The 21,449-nt window shown below is 38.8% G+C and overlaps 1 long non-coding RNA gene across 1 annotated transcript; it reads right to left on the reverse strand.

Annotated features, from left to right (window-relative positions):
* Positions 1 to 17,521: 17,521 nt before the first annotated feature.
* Positions 17,522 to 20,861, reverse strand: LOC143693823 (uncharacterized). The gene is made up of 3 exons (XR_013181803.1): positions 20,641 to 20,861; positions 19,820 to 19,962; positions 17,522 to 17,627 (listed from the first exon to the last, which is right to left on the reverse strand). It is a non-coding gene; the product is annotated as an uncharacterized LOC143693823 (long non-coding RNA).
* Positions 20,862 to 21,449: the final 588 nt, after the last annotated feature.

Below are 21,449 nucleotides of genomic sequence, written 5' to 3' on the forward strand. Positions count from 1 at the left end.
GGAGCCCTCCTTTCTCATGCCCTTAGAACCTCACAAGTGTGCTGGCTTCAAGCCAGCATGGTGCCTCCTTAACTTGAAATGCAAATGACAAGCAAACACTGCTTCCAAACTGTTCCTGTAGCACCAGATGAAGCTGGAAACCATCTCTGATGAGCAGACACACCATTCTGGTCATCTGGCTGGGCTGACACCAACTGATTCAATGCCTTTGAAGGATTGGAAGATAACAAAAGTTTCAGTTCTTCAGTGTATTGATATTATTCTCTGTCCTAAAGGCTGTCATCTGGAAGGGAATTATTACAAGCGTCCAACCTAGAATTGCATTTGAGACTGTGGAGACTGATATTTGTTCCTGCTGAGCACCAGGACAATGCACACTGATTCATGGAAGAGAGAAATGTCATTATTCACAACGAGTTTCCTCCAGCTGCATATGCCATTTATCACTTTCAATCAGTATTACTCACAAAGAGAGAGCAAGCACAGGGCATGGCCACCATGTTCACCCTTTTAACAATTTCTAATTTGCCAAACACACAATATTTGTTCCTACTTTACAATGGCCTTGTGGTGAAGCAGGCAAGTAAAAGCACTCATGTTAGGTATTTCAGGACCTTAAACGACTCTATTATCATCACAACAATGGAACATCAAAAAGTAACTTGTGGGTACAAAGAGTTGGAAAATTCAGCAGAATAGACATATCCATCTACAATATCTGCATGGCCACACAAATCTAATAAAAACAGAAATATATATAGGACTGGCAGAGAGAATTAAATGCAGGCCTAATGCCTGCATTTGCAAAAAAACAGTGCCCAAAACCATCTGCAGAATCAAAGGATAACTGAGGTGGGAAGGGACCTCTGAGTCATCTAGTCAACCTCCCGTACACAAAGCAGGGTCAGCTAAAGAAAGTTGGCTAAGACTCCATCCATTACTTTTTTTAGGATCTCCAAGGATGGAGACTGCACTATCTCTCTATACAGCTTGAGCCCATGTTCAATCAACCTTAGGATGACAGACTTTCTTCTTTACACAGAATTTTCTATATTTCAGTTTGTGCCCATTGCCTCTTGTCCTGCCACTGGATGCCTCTAAGTCTCTTGCTCCGTCTTCCTTAGCCTTCTCTATCAGGTGTTTATACACCTGTCATCCCTTACCACATGCTGTCCCTTTTTTGAACAGCAAAGCCCAAAACTAGAATGGGATTTAAACTAGGACCTTGCTGCTACCAACAAGAATGCAAGATTTATTGAGAATACTCTCCATGTGAAATCCCTTCGTGTAGCACCAGATGTGTGCTGCTAATAGAGCAAAGATGGAGAGCCTTCAAAAATGAGCAATCACCTGTTGCTCTGGCTCATGAAAGAGCTATGATATCACCATGCACCCGTACTTTCACACTTCTACATGATGAGGAGGGTGTCAGTTTTCTGAAAATGCATGGAATTTGAGTAGAAGTTGCTTCTAAAGCACCATGAATCACTTCTTTTTAAGATGAGCAATCTCTCATCCCTCAGAATGTTATAACGAGATGCATCTCAGTCAGTGCAGAAACACAGGTTAACCATCACAGACGTCTTCATCCTTGCTGAAGGAAAAAATATGTTCATTATAAGCCCAGTTCACCAATTCCTAGGTAAACTAGGCAGATCAGCAGCAGAGTGCCCAGCAATACAAACTATGCCACACATTTTGCAAGACTCCGAGTACGTGCAAAAAGTCATTGTGGATATCACTGGTTAAAAAGATCAGAGCTGGAGTGGGCACTGCCTTGCTTGGTTGGTGGTTTTCTAAGATTCTGATGAGGAAACTTCAAGCCCTTCTGCAATGACACATGAAGATGAGACCACATGCATAAGAACAACTTGACAACTTGTCTGTGGTTGGGTACATGCATACATGGAGAATATATAAATACCTTTTTTTTTCCTTTTCTTTTTTTTTTTTTTTAATTCTCAGGCCCATCTAACTCAAGCCTGTTTTCTAGCCCAGTTCTGAATAAATGGAGGAACAACAGCTATAACACAAGTGATCCTCTCCGTAGGCATGAAAGTGACTCCAAGAACAGTTTTCTGTGTCCCATTGAAAATAATTTCACCTTTCTCATCTTGATCCACAAATTTGCCTCTTCAGGTCCTTTTTAATGCCATCATGATTGTGTCTTTGTATCATCTTTATCATCATGCACTGCAGTTTTTATAGTACAACCTTGCAAGATACACAGAGAGTGAGTTTCCCAGGAACAGGATAAAGAAGGAATGCTCTGATTTGCATGTAATGAGCTGGAAAGGACCTTGCAGAGAGTGTCAAAATGAAATACTGCTTGTCCAAGTAATATATTTTTTCTCTTTCACCCTGGCTGTGAAGAGGAAAGATTGATCCCATTGTCTCCCATCATAGGAGAATATCAGTTTGAGACCACCTGAGGAACCTGAAGTTCATGAGATCCTGGGTGCCAGGGCCCTGAGGGAATAGGATCATATAGTTGCCAAAACACTCTCCCCTGTATTTGAAAAGTCACAGCAGTCAGGCAAAGTCCCTGGTGAATGCAGAAGCAAAAAAACCCACATTCATTTTCTAGAAAAAGCGAAAAAGAACTACCAGCCTGTCAGCCTCCCCTCTGTGAGACTATGGAACAGAAACACTGAAGACAGGAAGGTGATTGGAAAAAGCCAACAGGGCTTCACAAAGAGTGAATGGTGCCTGACAATGGAATGGCAGCACCAGTGGGCAGGGGAAGAGGAACTCTGAATGCCATCTATCTGCACTTCTGTAAGACCTTTGACGTGGCAATCCACAGCAATCTTACCTCTGAATTGGAGCAATATGGTTTGATGGATGGACTGTTAGATGGATAAGGACTTAGCTGGAAGGCTTCATCCTAAGAGTTCCATTCATTCACACATTCCACCAGTACAGCTGCTCAATGTACTGGTGGAAACCAGATATAGACAGGGTTCCTCAAGGGTCCGTACTGGGACCAGTGCTCTTTGATATGTTCATCTCCAACACAGGTAATGAGACTCAGGATGTCCTCAGCAAGCTTGCAGGTGACAACAATATGTGTGGTGGTGAAGTTGATTCCATACAGAGAAGGGGCATTCAGAGGGACTTTAAAAGGCCTGAGTTGGGCCTGTGTGAACCTCATGAAGTTCAACAAGGCCAAGTGCAAGGCCAGGTTGGATGGGGCTATGAGCAAGCTGGGGTAGTGGAATGTGTTCCTGGCCTTTTCAGGGGCTCAGGAATAGATGATATTTCAACGTCCCTTCCATTCCAACCCATTCCATGATTCTACATGCACAAGTTTGATCTGGCCCACATTTTGGTTGATTTCCTTTGGGAAAACTCCTACCTTCTGTTTACCCACGTGTATTCTCAAGAACAGGATTTTTAATGAGGAGAGTAAATGTGACATATTTGTGTTTGCAGTAACCAATCCTCCTCCACAGATGAGATGGGGACAGTATTTAAATGACTTTTCTGCATCAATAATTTGGATTTCTGTAGCAGAAAATTAATTTGTCTCTTCTCTGTTGAAAATAACTCAATGCATATTCCTGTATCCCAGCTGGACTAGCAACAGAAGAGAAAGAAGCAACAGCACACCTAGATGAAGAAATAGGATACAGAGCTCTTCCAAAAGACAATTATATTTTCATCAGATCCTGATGTGTATTTCCCTATTGTGTTAAACACAATACAAGCAAAACTTGGAAGACAAAGAAATTGAAATAGTAATGAGAAAAAATAATTATTATATTCATGCGACATGGGACAGTGCATTGCAAGTAAATAACAGAAGTGGTGCAGCTTTTCATCTGATCCCTGCAAGAATATCTCCTTTCCTGTCACTTTTCATATTCCTATGTAAGTATCTGCTGCTGATCAGTAGCTCCCAGGATGAAGAGGAGAATACTGGCCTAGATGGGCCTTCTACTGTGAGCCACTCTCATATTTAGCAAGACCATGTTCATCCTTAGGTGCGGAGTCATGGCCATATGAATAGTTCAGTTCTCTTTGAATCATGAGCTACCATAACAGACATATTCACAAAAATCTTCCTGCTCCCTTCCCTTCACCAGTTCTACAGTCCAACTTCTGTTTCCCAAAATAAAAAAAAAAAAAGAAATCACACCTATACTGGCAAAATTTGCACCCGAACCCTTTTACCTGAGTACTGAATTGCATTTTCAAAGCAGAACCTGTACTTGCAGATGTCTATCTTGTGATTACAGTGAGAACATAAACTTAAAGCCACACTGCTTGGCATTTCTTATTCAAAGCCTGGGTACAAAGCTACAGGTGCTGATGCCAGTGGCACATAATTTGCTCCCGCAGTGATATCGCCTGATTAGCCATCTGCTACTGCATCAAGAATTTTGTTACCTTCAGTTTAACCATGTCATGTTTTCAGCTGATCTGCATTTGGGTTTATGAAGGAACAACTGCAGCAAAAGCACTAGTGGTTTATAAAGCTGGTAAAAACAGTGATAACTGTAGCAGGAAACAAAAAATGCAAATGCAAACATTTCCCTGTTTTCTGCTCTCTGAAAATGACAATACATTTAAAGGTGAACACTTCCTATTATCTCTGCTCATGTAGACATCATTACTTGGAAAGGGGTACTTGAGGTTTCTGTAAAAATTAAGCAAGTTCAGACACTGTATAAGGAATTTGTTGGCTTCTGATAATATTCAAAAACAAGGGCAGAATTCAGACTAGCACACAAGTAGAGCTCTCATGACAGGGAGGTACAGCACAGCCACAAGAAGCCTAAAGAGATTGAGAAAAACTGTCCTGTCCAAAGGAACAAGAATATTAATGTCCACGTCAGAGTGAAGGCAACCATTTTCTTTGGTAGTTTCAGCCATCCCTACAGCCCTTGCTTGCCTGTAAATTTACTCATATTGTTGAACATATTTGTTTCAAACCATCTGCTTAAGAGCAGGGGCTAATGGAAAACAGAAATGGCCTTGGAACAATTAATGGAAGGCAAGTGCCATTAAACGAGAAAAGATTGAGGAGCCAGATGGCTGGTGTCGACGCTGACTTACAGCTACAGAAACTTGCCTGACTTTCCCTGCAGAGAGGAGTGATTAGCTCTGGTGAAACTAGATTGTTAAATGTTCTCTCATAGCCTCTGTGTGTGTCAGAGGGGAGAGAGGAGACCTGTGTAGTTCACCCTAGATTTAAGGCCTGTTGTGTACTTTCAGAGCTTAGCAGAAAGTCACAGACTAATCTTCACAAGGTGGATGAGCAGCACACTGAGCAGAACATACAGTGCTCAGAAGAAAGCAAAGCATAATCACAATTTGCTCATATTTACCCCACATTCCTCTTAAGATACAGGTCATTGTAGAGTGGTACAGAAGTTGGCTGCTCTCAATCTTTACTAGCTGAAAATTCAGACTTTATGTTGGACCAGATCCTTATGTGGACACCAACTGAAACCTTTTGTGACAATTTGAGTTGTATTTGATTGCAGGGAGAAAATCCCTTGATGTTTTCAGTCCTTTTGGTAGAGCAAATCAAGAATAAAACCAAATCACATCACACAAATTTGCACACTTTTTTCCTACATTTTAGAACTTCCTTTCACTTCCTTTTATTTTTCTATAAGATTCTCAAATGTCCTTCCTCAGGTCAAAAGCAGGGAAAAAAGATCCATAACAGAGGTAGCTCATACAACAGAATTTGTCTCCCAGCATGGGCATTGAGGTACCAGAAATCCAAACTGCTGCTGCTGCACACTCAAGGAGATCCTGTTTGCCCATATGTTTCAATATGAACATTTATTCTTCCACTCATAAGATTCTGCCTGAATCTTAAATACCATTTATCATTCTGCAGGGTCCATGACTGAAAGGCAGAATATAGCCTACAGATCCAATAAATCTTTTGGGAAAGAATTTTAACTGCATAAGAAATTTAATATAATTACAGACGAATATATTTTTTCATATATGTAATGAAATTAGGATTTCACTAAAAGAAATTCTGTTACCTGGCAAATACAATCTTAGCTATTAATGTGTCACAGAATGTTTTAAGATACAAATTAGGATTCCTATGAAAGGAGCTTGACTTTTACACATTTGTGTTCATAGATTTTAAAGTGATACCCGAATCAACTTGTTAGGCTATGACAAAATTTCCAGCTGGATTTCAAACATCCATTTCTAGAATCAAAAGTAAGTTCTTGAAATATGCCATGGAAAGAAATATAAGGGGCAAAATAAAAAGAAATTAGATTTTTTTTTTTTTTTTATTTCCAGCAGAAAAGAAAGACCAGGAAAACACTGATTTTTTTTTTCTACCAGTAGTACAAGCATTAATATTACAGAAGTGACAAGAAGGTAGTCACTTTTCCCATGGGTAAAAAGGAAGCAGGAACAGAGGAAGGAGCCCAGATGAAACAAATTAATAAACATCTCTAGCACATGGAAAGGAAGCTACTATAAGCTGCTAGCATATCTAAAGAAGTATGTCATCATGGGGAAGGAAATCCATTTTTCTCCCATGCTTGACCATCTAATTGAAATAGCAGCAGATTAAACAGATAGAAAAATAGAGAAAATAGGAATCTACCAGATGCTGCTCTAAATAAACACTGGTCCCCTGAAAATTTGAGTAAATTATTCATGTACTTTTGTCATGACCAAAAGGCCACAGGAACTAGCAGGGCATGCTCTGGGTGTCTTTGTGTTCCACGAACAAAACAATTTTCATTTGGCACATGATTTTTAGTCACCTGATTTTGCTCACTAGCAGTGACCAGCTGTTATCCTTGTGGGAAGCTGAGCCGATGCACTTGGAGTACCTGAACATTTTGGCCTCTGTGGTGGTACTTATGCCATAGCAGGGATTATGAGCAACAGCAGCAAGAGATAGGATACGTAGCTTAGTTCTTCCAAAGAACAGCTTGAAGGTCTGTGGGGGATGTAAGGGAGACTAATCATGCTAAAGCATGTCTTATTACCTTCAGTTATGTGTAGTGTGTGCCTTCATCCACAGCAATATTAGAAACCACCCACTGCAGTTCCTGAGGAAAAATGCCATGGAGATCATGAAAGTATTCACCAAAATGCTCTATTTTGCCTGTAAAAGTTGAACCCTCTGAGTTATATTTTAAAGGTTCCATTGACATGATTCCGAACAATCTGTGCTGCAAACTTACCAGTTTGAGTCCCCTCAATTCGACTGGGCCAAACCCAAGAGTCTCAGCAGAAGTAAGAGTTTGTAAATTGCTGGTTGCTACAGGAGCAAAATTAATGTCTTCTGCCACGCCTGCAAGACAAGGGAACATGGGATGAAGGCAAAGGCAGCTTGATGTAACCTGTATAGGTGAGGAATTGAATCTGCTGTAGCTCAGACCAGCTGTAGCTTTCTCTCTTAACTCAGGAAATGAGACTGATTTGAAAAGAATCATCATAGAATCATTTCGGTTGGAAAACACCTTCAAGATCACAGAGTCCAACCTAACACTGCCAAGTTCACCAGTAAACCATGTCCCTAAGTGCCACACCTACACATCTTCAGGGGTGGTGACTCAACCACTTTTCTGGACCACCCATTCTAATGCTTCCTAACTTTTTTTGTGAAAAAATTTTTCTTAATATCCATTTTAAGTCTCACCTGGCACAACTTGAGGCCTTTTCCTCTTGTCCTATTGCTTGCTACCTGGGAAAAGAGACCAGTCCTGACCTTGCTACAACCTCCTTTCAGGTAGTCATAGACAGTGATAGGGTCTCCTCTGAGCCTCCTTTCTGCCAGGCTGAGCAATCTCAGTTCCCTTTTCTGCTCCTCAAAAGTATGTTCTCTGGATCCTTCACCAGATTTGTTGCCTGTCTTTGGATGCTTCTTTTTCTTTCTTTCTTTTTCTTAAACTTGATTTGAAGTGCTGAAGTTCAGCCAAAGAAGTTCATTACAAGGATGGACACACGGGAAGAAAGAAAGCTGACTTTGGTGTTAGATGTTAAAGATTTCAGAATGGACAGGATCAAACAACACTATTTGATATGGTCGGTGCTTTCTAAACCACTAGTATTTGAAAATTCACTTTGACACAAGGAACTCAGTGTGCTGAAAGAGCTTTGTTCCAGGAAAGAAAAGAAAACATATTAACTGTGTATGCACACACATTTGAGGCACGTTTGTCTCACACACCTCAAACACAGATTATCTGGCCAGCACTCACTACATATATTTAAATGCCTTTATTTATATGGGAGGTTTTCAATTGTGGTTGTTACAGGAGCTACCAGCAGAAAGTATTACAAAAACATTTCTTGATTCCAATTCGTAGCTTGCAGACAAGTTTTGATTTTTCACCAGACTTGCTACATTGCATTTTTGAGCTCAGACAAAACTTTCAGAAGAGTGAGGCAACACTATCAGTGGATTTTTCTCCAAACTCTTAGTTAATACTCAAGGCTGACTTACTCCTGAGAAGCTACTGTTAGAATGGAGTTTAAATTCCTGGAGGAAAAGATTACCCTGTGTGGTTTTGGACTCTTTTCCTTCCTTAAGTAGTAGTATCTAGCCAAAGCAGAACAAAGCCCCTTCAGGCATTAAAACTTTTAAAAATCACAGCAAGTATTTTACAAACCTCTTCAGAATTGCTGGATTCTATACCTCTTGTGTGGAAAAGGTCTTTGCTATGGGGAGAGTAAGCCCACAGTAAACTGCAAAGGTGGTTCAGTTGCAGGATTCTTCTTTTAGGTTATCTTCAGCCTGTTTGGGAATAGAACAATAGCATTGAAAATGGAGAGAGAAGGAGGGGAAAGTTGAACAGGTACAAATAACCACAGTGAAATTATTGGATATAATTTTATTCTCAGACAGGTTTTTGCATCAGTCATAGATTTTGTCAATGCAGCTATGTTAAGGTTAAAATAATTTCTGTCATAGATTTTCTGTTGAGGTCCCATATGTGAGTAATCACCACCAATTTTACATTGTGGTGTTCAAATTCAGTATGAAGAGAAAAAGTCTAGCGTGTCTGGCGTGGACAAACCATAGATATTTTTAAGTAGTATTAAATATACAAGCATCAATACATTGAAAAAAATTAATTTGAAACACATTTGACCAGTAAGAATAGCAGTGCCTTTCAGCAGTGTATTAGCCTTGGGCTCTTTCTTCTAACACCTCACAGAGTCTTTCTAGACTAAGCCAAGACAAGAGCAAAATTAAAGCCAACTGTACACTGACCTTTATTCACCTCATCTCAGTGCAATATGATAAAGAATTCTTTAGTTTGAATAGCAAATGATCCACTGTTTTTCCTTCTTTGTCAGCCCTTCACAGAGCATTGCGGACATTTTCTCCTAGATTTGAAAAGGACATCAAAGTTTTCACTCCCAAAGTGAATTCTCTTAGATCAGCAGAAAGTTTACCATGTATTCATAGTCATAGTAAATACCATGTATTTACCATGACTATGAATGCATCTATCTTCCCAAGACTGAATTTCTGGGTTAGTATTCATTGAGGTGGTCTGAGGAGACTTCCAGAAAACATTTTTTAGGTCTCTAAATTGGATGACAGTGTGACCCTTCCTACTTTTCTTTCAACTTACTGAGTTTACAACATAAAATCAGCAAATACATGGGGGTTTGTGGCCATCAGTGGAGCATCTGGTAGGGCAGAGAGAAGCAGACCAGGAGAATACAAAGTGGTGTCTGAAAAATTAAATATCTCCAGAAAGCCTCATCTGTGAGAGTGAACTTAGTTGTGCCCACACCAGCAGCAGCCAGGCTCAAGCGTCCACTTTAAAGAGCATCTCTGGGCTACATGGACCATCAATCTCAGCCAGTGAAAAAATTCCTATGGGAGTTCTATAAGCAAAAATTATTACTTCACCCCTAAAAGGAGAGCTATAAAAGATGAACATCTTGAAAATGTTCCACTGGAAAAATACAGAAACTTTGCAAAGTTCTGTTCCCTTACTCTCTCTAAAAATATATTTGAAGCTTGTGAAAGATAAAAAGGGATGGTTTTGAAGGGTTTTATTAGAAACAATTTATCAGTTTGCAGCCATGGAAATTAAAAATTTAGCAAATGCTTATTAACATGTGAGGAAAATTGGTGGAACATCCATTAACTGCAACTAAAATATTAATAAAATGCTCATAAACATCACAAAAGAGTAGAGTATTAGCAGTGTCCCTTGAGTCACACATAAGTATAGATAAAGATGTCCTCTGCAACAGGATTATTGGGGAAATGCTCAGATTCCAACTCCATAAGCATTTTACCAAACACTACTACTATTCCAAGGAACAGATCATCTTTGAGAACACACACACACAGACCCTTCCATAAAACATTTATACACACCAGCTTTCATTTTTGTTTCAGAGGGTTTGGACCACTGTTCTTAGTGTTTATGTACTTTCTCTACTACTTTCTCCTCGACCAGAACTCATTTTTTGAGAAAACTTTCTTCTGTTTCATTTGACCATCCAATTCAATTTGATACAACTTTTCATTTGTAATGTTTGACTTTCAAGTTATGTGCAAGCAGATAAAAATGAAGTTAAAAATCCCCTTTAAACTTGTAAGCTCAGACATTTTATGAGAAAGTTTATATTTTTATAGATATTATACACTGGATTTTGAGTAATACTACTTAATGTCATGTTCTCAATTTTTTTCATGAGCATCAATATCCGTCTGGGAGGCAAGACTTCCAGATTTTATACCAAGGAACAAACCAGTTACATTTGCTCAAAACTATCAAGCAAAATCAGTAGAGAAACAACTACCTAGGAATGTAGGAAATCCACTCTGAGATCTCTGTAATGAATCAGGCAGAGGTAGAAGTTGACACTGTCCTTCACCCCAGATGAATATACCAGGCATTCTAATCACTGCGCCTCTTCTTGTCTAAATTATTATTAATTATTTATGAAATAAGGCACAGCTGCAACAGAGAGACAGAAAATCTCATCCTACACCAGTCAGCAGTCCAACAGTTCAACACCTCCAGGGAGGTTTGTGCCCTCAGAGTTTTCAGGTGGGTCTGCCATTTCCTCCTTGGCCTTAATCCACAGCCCATCAGATCCTCCTGAGGAACATGGTATGAAAAAATTCCCCATGGGAATTTTTGGTTTGGTGTCATCTAATGAGGTCTCTCAGGCCTCTCTTTGCATTATCCAAATACTCAGCATTTGGAGAGACAGGAGTCCGAGATACAGAAACATCCTATTCCACCTGCCCAAGCTGCTGTCCACTTTTTCTTCCAAGGCATTGTTAATTTCTAGGCACTGAGCCTTGCCTCCACTACTGTTTGTCAGCACAGTGGAGGATGAAGGTGGTCACTCTTGCTTCCCCACTGCTGTGACAAGGAGGAGAAGGTAGTATCTGACCATGAAGTGAAGAAGAAAGCCCTTTTCCTGAGCAATACACAGGTTTTTGGGAAGAGGGCTTTGATTCCTGGCATTTCTACCATGATATCTAACAGGTAACACCTTCCACAAATCATTTGCTGTGGTTCTATGGCCACCAGCTGTTCAGAAATATTACCCAGAGACCACATATTCAAATCCCCCCTGAGTCTTCCCATGTGAAGCTAAGGGATCTGTTAAACAGGCAGGACACATGGATTTCCTTAGTCTCACAACTTGCATTTGTGAGATGTCCTCATGCAAAGCACTGATGAGGTACCACTAAGGAGCAATGGCATATATTTGAACATAAGTAAATAGTAGTCACAGGAAAGCAGAAACAACCTCACAGAGAGTGCCAACCTTACGTGGCCAGACTGGTGTTAGCAGAGGCAACACTGAGTGGCAGTTCTATGAAATTATCTGGCCAGACAAGGTATCTTCAGTGCCATGGCATGAAATGCAGAGGCAGACTGGTCACATCAGGCCCTAAAGAGATGGACAGGTCTGTTCTTGAAAAGACTGTCTCTACCTAGCCTAGTCAGTGGGCTCTAAAGCACACCAAGTCCTGGTGAAGAGAAAATGTAGGGCCAAAATCCCTCAAGTCTGCTGAACAAGTGGATCCTTCTGCTGCTGAGGTTTTCCCCAGATTCATCTAAATTATGCTACCACTTCCCAGATTTAGGGAAAAATATTGACTATAAATTGAACATTTCCAGTGGGAGTAAATTTCATACCATTATTGTAGATGCATTTGTATTTTAAGAGGTGTTTACTGAGTGCATAAGCTATAGCAGTATGGATTTGGGCAAGCAAATACTGCTGTGAAATGAAATTTCCATTTTACTCCCTGTCTTCCTTTTATTCTTTCCCCACAAAGAGTAAAGCTGAGTTGTTTGAGGGATGCTGCTGTCCATCAGACATTAGAGCTGGAAGCATGCTTTCCCTTTTTGATAAAACTGTTGTGAGGAGGTTATTGCAAACCTTCTGAGTTTAGTGAAAAATGGCAAAAATAGTAGATCATAGGAAATAGCTAGCTAAAAAAACCCAAACCTGCACCCTGGTTTTATTTGCCCCTGTCCTCCTTTGCCAATATTTCTTTCACCCTTCCTTCCCTCCACCTCACCCCTTCCAGTTATCAAATAAATCCTTTCAAAACTATCACTGAGGTAAGCATTTACTGAATAGGAATTTCCTGTTTCAGTGGAAACAGAATAATGAATGACCAAGGAATTGCTTATTTGAACATATGGAGAAGAGCCTCCATCTCTTATGCATGTGGGAGATTCCCATTAGTATTAATGGGCATATTGTGAGTGCACTGAAAAGTGACAAAATGTCTATAGTAATTCAGCTGCTAATTCTTCCCAACACAAAAATGGGAATAGTGCTAAAACCTCTCTAACCCTGTGTCCTGAGCAAGTGGATTTCTAAAACACTCAGCCCTTGATAAGTGCATGTGGCAGGTTGTAAAGCACTGATCCCATCTTCTGGGCGTTTTAAGATCTACTCTTTGACATTCTTTAAAATGGTAAAGGAAAAGAAATAAATAAGAAAAAAATTAAGAAGACTCTCTACATGTTGTTCTCCTCTGTTGGGACAATGGCCATTGGTTTTCTGAACTGTCTTTTCAGTTGCCATTTCCTCAAAAGCATCTTTATCAAGGAATTCAAGGAATTATCAAGGAAAGTTCTCTATTCACTATGGAAACTGGGGCTTAAGTACTGCTTTATTCATTATTTAAAGATATAACATCCATCTAGGACACTAGACAAACTGTTTTGTATGTACCTGGAATGGATTGCTTAGAAACATTGGTTTCTCTACCATTTTTTATATCTTTTTGCAACTCAAAGGTTTTTCCACTCCTGCTCTACTAAAGTCCTCAGGGTATCAGCAGAAATGAGTGGAACATTGAATCATTTCCCCCTGAGCAACAGAAACTCTTGTGAAAATAACAGGACAGGCAGTCTAAGATGCAGAATCCAGATCCACTAAAGGTGTGCTGCTCCACAGAGTCTGCTGCCAAAATATTAGACCAATAAAGCATTGAAAATACTGGGGGATCCTGGGTTTTGAGGCACTTAGCCCACTAACATCCTACATACTGGGAACTTGCCTGGCTCACTCCTATCAATAGTAAAGCTATTCTCTGCATTTATCTTCAAGCCAGCCTGTGCTGAAGATGAGAAAGCCTATTTGCCTTTAGGAATGCACAGTTTGCTAATTACTTACTCAAACAGAACAGAGGTGAACACTCGATCAACTAAAAGAATATTAGCAATGCCAAGAAGACAAAAGTGATAAAAATTCCATGGAGAGGAAGCTGATTTTGTTATTTTGGAGCACTCTAGTTAAAAGTATATTGATCCAGTAAATCCTGTGTCCTGGTACTACTGTTAAACTTACATTTATAATCGTGGGTTGCCATAAAGGGTAAACAATCACATGGACATAATGCTTACCTCAAGTCATATTAGTATAAAAGAAATAAAAATATTAATTTACAAAAATTAGTGAAAGGAAATACAGTTGTAAGAGTCATGAAGTCACAGGAATTGAGACCGTGGAGTTACTGATCAACTTAGTAAATTTGCCCAAGAAAATTCTTTCTTTGCTGAAGGCAGGTGATGACTTGCAATGTCATGCACACATTCACTACAAGGCATTTCCAACACCAAATGTTTCATCTGAATGGGGTTTTTTCCTGTCTACAAGCACAAGATGGTATTTGTGTCTCATTATTGGATTTGACAGAAACTATTCAGGATCAATTAAAACATACGGGATCATGAAGGTCTTGGGTTGAATGACCTCAACCATGGTTCTAAAGAAAAAACAGTTATCCAAAATTGACTAACCCAGGCAGACTCACATATCTAGAGAAGAAAGAATGGTATATAAAGAAATGAAACCAAACCACAAGTCCCAGATTATTTAAATCTTTTAATGTTTACAATTGTTGTATCTCCATTGAACTTGATGAACACTCATGTGCCTGTGAGAAAAGACAGTGGGCTGTCATCTGAGTCAAGATTTGAATTATGTCCACTTAGTCATTAGGTTGTTGGTCTTTTATAGTAAAAAACTCTTCCACTGCAGGAGTTGGTCCAAGAGGCTTTCTGAAGTAATAGAGTACTAGGTAAATTTCTGATCCTACATGCACAATTCTGTGAAATTTCTGTGATTTTCACAATATCTGCAATTCTGCTGAGAGTTTGAAGCCGAAGCACACCATCCCTGGCATTAAGCAGCAGGAGAAAAGCCAAGAAGCTCTCTGCCAAATAAGCAACCTCAAAAAAAAAAAAAAAATCATGCAACTTCTAAGTAATCTAAGGCAAATCTACTGTAAACTTGGGATATTAATGTATAGAATATGCCTCTGAGTGCATCTCAGATTTGCAATCAAACTGCAGCTCTGAAGTGCGTTGTCATTATAACCCAATCATAATGTCATATATGAAGAGTTTTCTTAGAGCAGCTTGGAAATAATTTCCCCCTTGAGTCTTCAAGCTCCTTTGGAAGAATTTCAAACAAGGAACTGTGAGGAACCATCTAACTTGAGTAGCAGAGCTCTCCTCTGAGACAAGAGCAATACAAGGCAGCCGTACAACTTAAAGTCATGAAGATCCTTAATGTTAAGACTGAGACTCTGCAGCTTTATTGGAAATGCTGTAGAAGAGGTGGGCGGCTGGATCAATCAGTTATTATTATTTATATACTTCAGAGCACAGAGAATAGGAGGGGCAAGTGGATGTACAGTGTTTACATATTATGGTTCTGAGGGTTAAACTCTTCAATGGAAATCTCATCTTCAGATGACTAAATGGAAATACCTTTTTATCTTTTTTGTTTTTCTCAGATACATACAGAAAGGAAGATTTTGTAAATATAATGTCAAATAATTAAGATGAGAATAATCAAATAAGGAAGATGATATGCTACTTAGAAGCATGCTAACAATTGCTTGAAGCAGGAAGTTGGAGACCAGAGAAGAACCACCAAACTCCACAGCCACATTCAAACTGTATGGTGACATCAGATGAAGTGCTATAAGAAAACTCAAACATTGAAACTTTAGATAAAGAGTAAGATGGAATCTTACCATACCAAGACACATGATCTGCATTATTGATTAATGAGTCTAGTCCAAAGAATAAATGGTGATAAGAAGGCATTTGGCCACATTCAAATTCCCTGACTGATATTTTATCAAGACCACTGTGAGGAAAGTTATCTTCCTAAATTATCTCATTAAAAGGACATTTCACTGGGTTTCCATTCCATGCTTCTAAAACGGCCATAGAAAAGTCATAATCACTGCAGAAGGCACAACTTCCCTTGTTTCTGTTACAGCTTTAGCTGGATTGTATTTTCCCAACACAATCACAGTACTTGGAAAAGGTTCACTAAAAATCATTAGTTGCTCCTTTCTTTGGGATAAATGTATAGAACATGCATGCTGTATGACTGCCATAACTTTTTGGGATACAAAATACCAGTTTTGAAGACAAGAGAAAGGTGGCACCTCTAGAACTCATTAAAAGAAATCACACTTACAAGATCTAGACCAAACTGGGAAAAGAATGAAAGCTCTTACAGGAACTCTTTCCCACCTTGTAGGAATTCACTTGCATTCTGTAATCCCCTTCCAGAACACCAGCTGGTGTCACTGAATGACATTATCAATTCTGCAAGCAAGGATGAGGAGCTTGGCTCTGAGCAGCTTCCACCTTGCAAACGCTGCAGCAGATTCTAGCACATACCACACATGTGGCATGCAAGTCATCGAGGAGGGATGCTCTGTCTAACAAGCTGTGGCTGGGTGATTGTTGCCAAAAAGGCTCTGAATCATCAGCAGACTGGGACTGCTGGCACCTACAGTCATTCCAAACTTAACAGATGAAACTCCTGTGGAGGCAATGAGTGTACATGTGTTGGGGAAGGTCTCCTGCACAGACTGTGGAAGTTACAAAAGAGTGCTCACCAAAACGTAAAGGCTAACTTTTTACCACAGCGTGCAAGGTCATTTCAATCCATGTTTTGAGGGACAAATCTAAGAGATTTATTATGTAATTTAAAATAATCTGGATAGGCTGGGATTTACCTCCCTGAACTTTAACTTTAGAACTTTAGACAGAAAAAGGCATTAACCCTCCAGATGGTGATTCATCCCATCTCTGTTGAAAGGGAATGAATCAACCTCTGGTTTTAGTGCTTTCTCTGTTGATTACAAGAAGAGCTGAGATGATAAGCTTATACTTACCACTCTTTTGAGCACAGTTAATCCATCCATTCTGTCTTCCAGACACCATACAGTTCATCCAACATTTTTTTTCATTATGGAAAAATACTCCTAATGTTATCTACATTGTGCTGTACAGAACCCTTTAGGACAATAAATGTATGCCTTAAACAGCAAATAATGAGGCAATAAAAATAGGGAATCAAACATTGTCTCTGCTCCTCTATCATTCTACAAAATTTACTCTGGCCAACAAAAGTCAGAAACAAAAAGCCTTTTGAAAACAAACAGTCAGAAACAAAAAGCCTTTTGAAAGCATCATGGTGACTTCATCTCCAGTGGCATAAATAGTTAAAATTTCTTGCATAGGATCACTGACTGCAGAAGTACATAAATTCAATAGTGCTTCATCCCCACAGCGAGTTTGGGTATCTTGAAAGGTGCTTCATTAGTAGCCATGGTCACTTGACTTTCCTTTTTCTACCCCTTTCAAATTAAGAGTTGAAATAGGAGTTCAGTAGGAATATCTCCTGTAGAAGGCTGGCAAGCGTGATCCCAGCAAGTCACCTTCATTGCTCACTGCAATTAGAAGGAAATGTGTGGCTTTGAAAAAAGCAAACTTCTTTACCTAAGCAGCAACTATTGGAAAGTCCTTTTCCAATTTTTGTCTATTCTTCTGCTCTGAATAGTTCCTATCTCAATATTTTCCATATTTATTCAATCAAGTGTTATTTTATCGAGATTTATGGTAGATAAACTAGTTATACTGAGAAGAGCATGATTGTTTTCTCATGGTTTAAAGCATTGCTGATTTTTATCATACACTCTATATAAAAAATCATCTCTCTATTGTGAACATACTCAAGTACTTGCTTTTAGTTATTTCCATTTTTCTCCTGGAGTTTAGGATGCATCTCCTCAAAATGGATGACATTTATTTTCTCTTCTTTTCTTCTAACTTAGTTTTCCACTTCAGCTGCACCTACTGCAATGGAAATTTGAAACAGAACAGTGAGAAAATGAAACACAATATATTGAGCTTCCTGCTATCTCACCTTTAGGCTCCCTCTCTAATTTCTTTACAAAAGGCAGGTCTCCTGCTCCATTATTTAGTGGTTTGTACAGAATAGATTCATCATCTCTGAAACTGGTTCTGCAAAATAGGCATTCCTCCAAAAAAGTCCTCCATTAAAATCTCTTATATAGTTTTTATTCTGTGAGACTTCTTGACAAGTAACTACTTAGAAAAAAAAGCCTTGCCTCCAGTTCCAAAGCTCAAGTTACACTGCAAAAGCTGCATCTTCCACAATTCACATGGCCTTTAAGAGGATTGAATTAGGCCACATATAGAGACAGCTATTGTTAAGCAATACCATGAGAGTTTGTATATTTACAAGGTAAGGAGAACACAGGCAGTTGCTTCTCTCTCCCTCTGCCCCTACCTCCTTGGATTCTTCTCCTTGAACAATTTTGAACTTGCAATGAGGTATGGTGCCTTACACATGTGGAATATGGCTGCAAGAATGTGGGAACAACATTTAAGGAAGTAAAATTCTCTTTAGTACTTGGGGCTTTTGTTTGGAGGGCTTTTTCAGGGTTTTTTGGTGTTTTTTTTCTCTTTTGTCTTGGGTTGGTTTTTTTTTTCTTAAATTCCCCTGGTTGTTGAGTATAGCTATTACAGTCCCTCTGATGTATCTGCATGTGCAGTTCAAAATTAAAAGTTTCTATCTAACAAGCCTAAAATGTTCTCACTGGAAAACTGCAGTTGTGCTGGACAAAGTTTTTTTTCCAAGGATATTGGAATCTGGCAGGTTGCTATCTGCAAGCTTGATTGTTTCTATTTTCTTATCTATGGACAGACTGTGCATCATTCTCTATCTTTCTTCATTGTAGTTTCCAGGAGAAGGTGGAAAAAGGCACACAAAGCCATGAGAGTCAGCATTCAGTCTCATGGAATTTTTAGTCTCATGGATTTTTATTTTCTGTTGAAGAGTGAAAAGGCAGTAAGTTGTAAACAGAAATTGTTTGAAAGCTTTTTTAAATTTAAATATGCATGTTTTTCATGAATATTTCACAACTTTTTCAATTAGCTATATTTAGCTCAATGGGGAAAAATTCACCTTGATGTAATGCCATTACTACCCCAGAGTTTCTGCAGTATTGAATTTGGCCCCTAGGAATTCATTATTCTTTCAGATAGATGGCTGCAGTTTATGAATGACACTGTTAATGTGGTCTGGAGAGTATGATCTATATAGTTTGGTAGGCTATCTCCCTTTAAACCCAAAAACTAGACAAGTCCCTCCATGCAGTGAGTGTTCACAGAATCATAAATTACATAAGGTTATGTTATTCACTATATTCAGCCTAAACTCCACATATGTGCTTGATGATAGACTTTGCAGTTACTTGAGAGGCAAAGCAATGCTAATGATTTTGCCTGATGATTTTAGAAGAGTTGCTCAAAACTGTACAAATCCATGAGGCTGTTAAAAAAGAAAAAAAGCATTCCCATTTTCTTACTTTTTTATTTGCTTTTTCACTCCATACTGCTCCGTGCAAAATTTGAAGCTGTGACAGTGTGACCCTAAAGTTGATTGAGATGTGCTACTGACATTGCTGGCTCAAAAGGACAGGAATCTATGTGGAGTCATCTAGTACACATGAGGTAAAGTAAATGAGTTTTTGATTGGATGGTTTCCTCTGGATCTGAGAAATCAGATTTTATTTTGAAATATCTCAAATTTCTGTTCTTAAATTGTGGCTCCACCCCTCATTTATTGCGGAGTTTCTCCTTCAGTTATAAACCAATCTTAAACTTTTTAATTTAGTCACAAGAAGAAATATTTTTTGGCATTTTTCTAATCCTGATACTCATGCATACTCTAAGCAATTTTTAAATACAGCTGCAACACAGAAAGTCCTAAGATAAATGTCATACAAGGTAAATTCTGTCCCAAATGCTTCCCTTTTAGTGAAACAATTCCCGAAAACTGGATAGCTCCTACAGTAGAATATATGTATCTCTAAGAAAGAAATTTGAAAGCAGACTCTATATACTGTAGTCTATTACTATTTTATGGGGAAGTAATTATGATGAGACAGCTAGGAGCTTTCATCTTTCTTTTTTTTTTTTTTCCCTTGCTTAGAACAGCTTCTCCCTGTTCTGCTACTTACCTGGTGGATAGAGCTAGAATAAGGTGTTCAATGAAAATTGTTTTTCTGGAGGAAAAAAGTTTCTTAAAAATCTTCAATTCATTAAATCTTCTACTTCAGGTTCTGATCACAATATAAGGTTCTCCTTGTTGGCACAGCTGCACCTGTTGTGTACACAACACAAATGGGCATAAGAGGGAGCTACAGAAACAAACCATCTCTCCTGAGCAGTGTGGGAGACAAGCAGCCCATAACACAAGCTGCTAACCATCTTCTTTGGAAGGGCCCCATTCACAAGGATTCTTTTCTTAAGTGTTTCTGACTAGCTCTATTAAAATTTTTCAATAAAATCAAAGGGCAACATGAAGAGGATGAAGAGGTAAAATTGGTGTCCTTTACTACTGGGATCAAAGACCCAGTTTCACAAAGCTGGTCTAACAGCTTGTTATCCCTTCTTTATTCACAGCATCCTGTCCTTGGCAGACAATATACACACATTTTAAAGGTATCAATTTGATAATGGTTATATCCCCTCAGAGACACTCTCTGGTACCTTTTCAGCTTCATACTAAATTAAAACACTCTATTGTCATTTGTGTACTACTATATACAGGTACATAGGAGTATTTATCACACTGGAGAAATATTAGTTCTTGTCTGTTCATCTCACTTCCATATTAATACTACTTGTAATTTCACTAACATCTTCTAAAGATCTCATAGAACCTCAGCATCAGAACAAGAACAAAACAAATTCATAAATGTTTCAAGGAAATGTTTTCACTGTGCAGTTTTAAGCCACTTCTAGTCCAATAATTCTACATACCTCAAGGCGGTCTTACCTTATCATCCCATTGAAAAAAACGAAAAGTTGCCTTCTGAATCAATGACAAATCTTTACAAGTGAGGTTACCCAGCTTCCTTTCTGCACTCTGAGAAACCTTCCAGACAGCCAGGCCTCCTGAGCATCCATGTCATCACATGCATTGCTTTAGAGTCAAATTTGGCAACCAAAGAATGGTTTGGGTTGGAAGGGACTGTACAGTTTAGCTGGCAGGTGCAACACTATTGGATATGATAAGGATTTGCCTGTATTCCCATATTGTCCTTACAATTCAGTCCTAAAAATGAAAAAGAAAAAAAAAAAAAAAAACCCTGAACAAACCGAACAAAAAAAAACCAAACAAATGCACAAAATCAGTAAAAACCAAACCAAAACACAACAGGGAATTGATCATGTCTGCTATTTTGTTTTTTGTTGAAAGAGGCATAATTCTGAGAATTTTGATTCATTTCAGTGAATAAAGCAGTACTATAGAAATTTCTCACTGGCATCAGTTTCCTGCCATTACCTAAGAAAGATAAGCCTTTAAAGACATTTTCCATTATCCTTATGTTTTCATATAGGCCTAGTTCACTATATATTGTCTAAGAAGGGTTTTATCACAATGGTTGCAAGAAATGGCCAATTATTGATATATTTGGGCAAGGAAACAACCCTTACAAAAGGACAGTAACATTCTCCAACATTCTTCCTGTCATAAAAACTTAGCACTTCTGGGCAAGGACATATGTGTAGCAATATACAGACACAAGACTCCTAGAGGTGGCCAAAGAGACAAAGGAACAAAGGAGAATGCTCCAGCCATAA

This window comes from Agelaius phoeniceus, chromosome 4 (genome assembly GCF_051311805.1).
Source record: "Agelaius phoeniceus isolate bAgePho1 chromosome 4, bAgePho1.hap1, whole genome shotgun sequence".
In the NCBI taxonomy this organism is placed as follows: Eukaryota; Metazoa; Chordata; class Aves; order Passeriformes; family Icteridae; genus Agelaius; species Agelaius phoeniceus.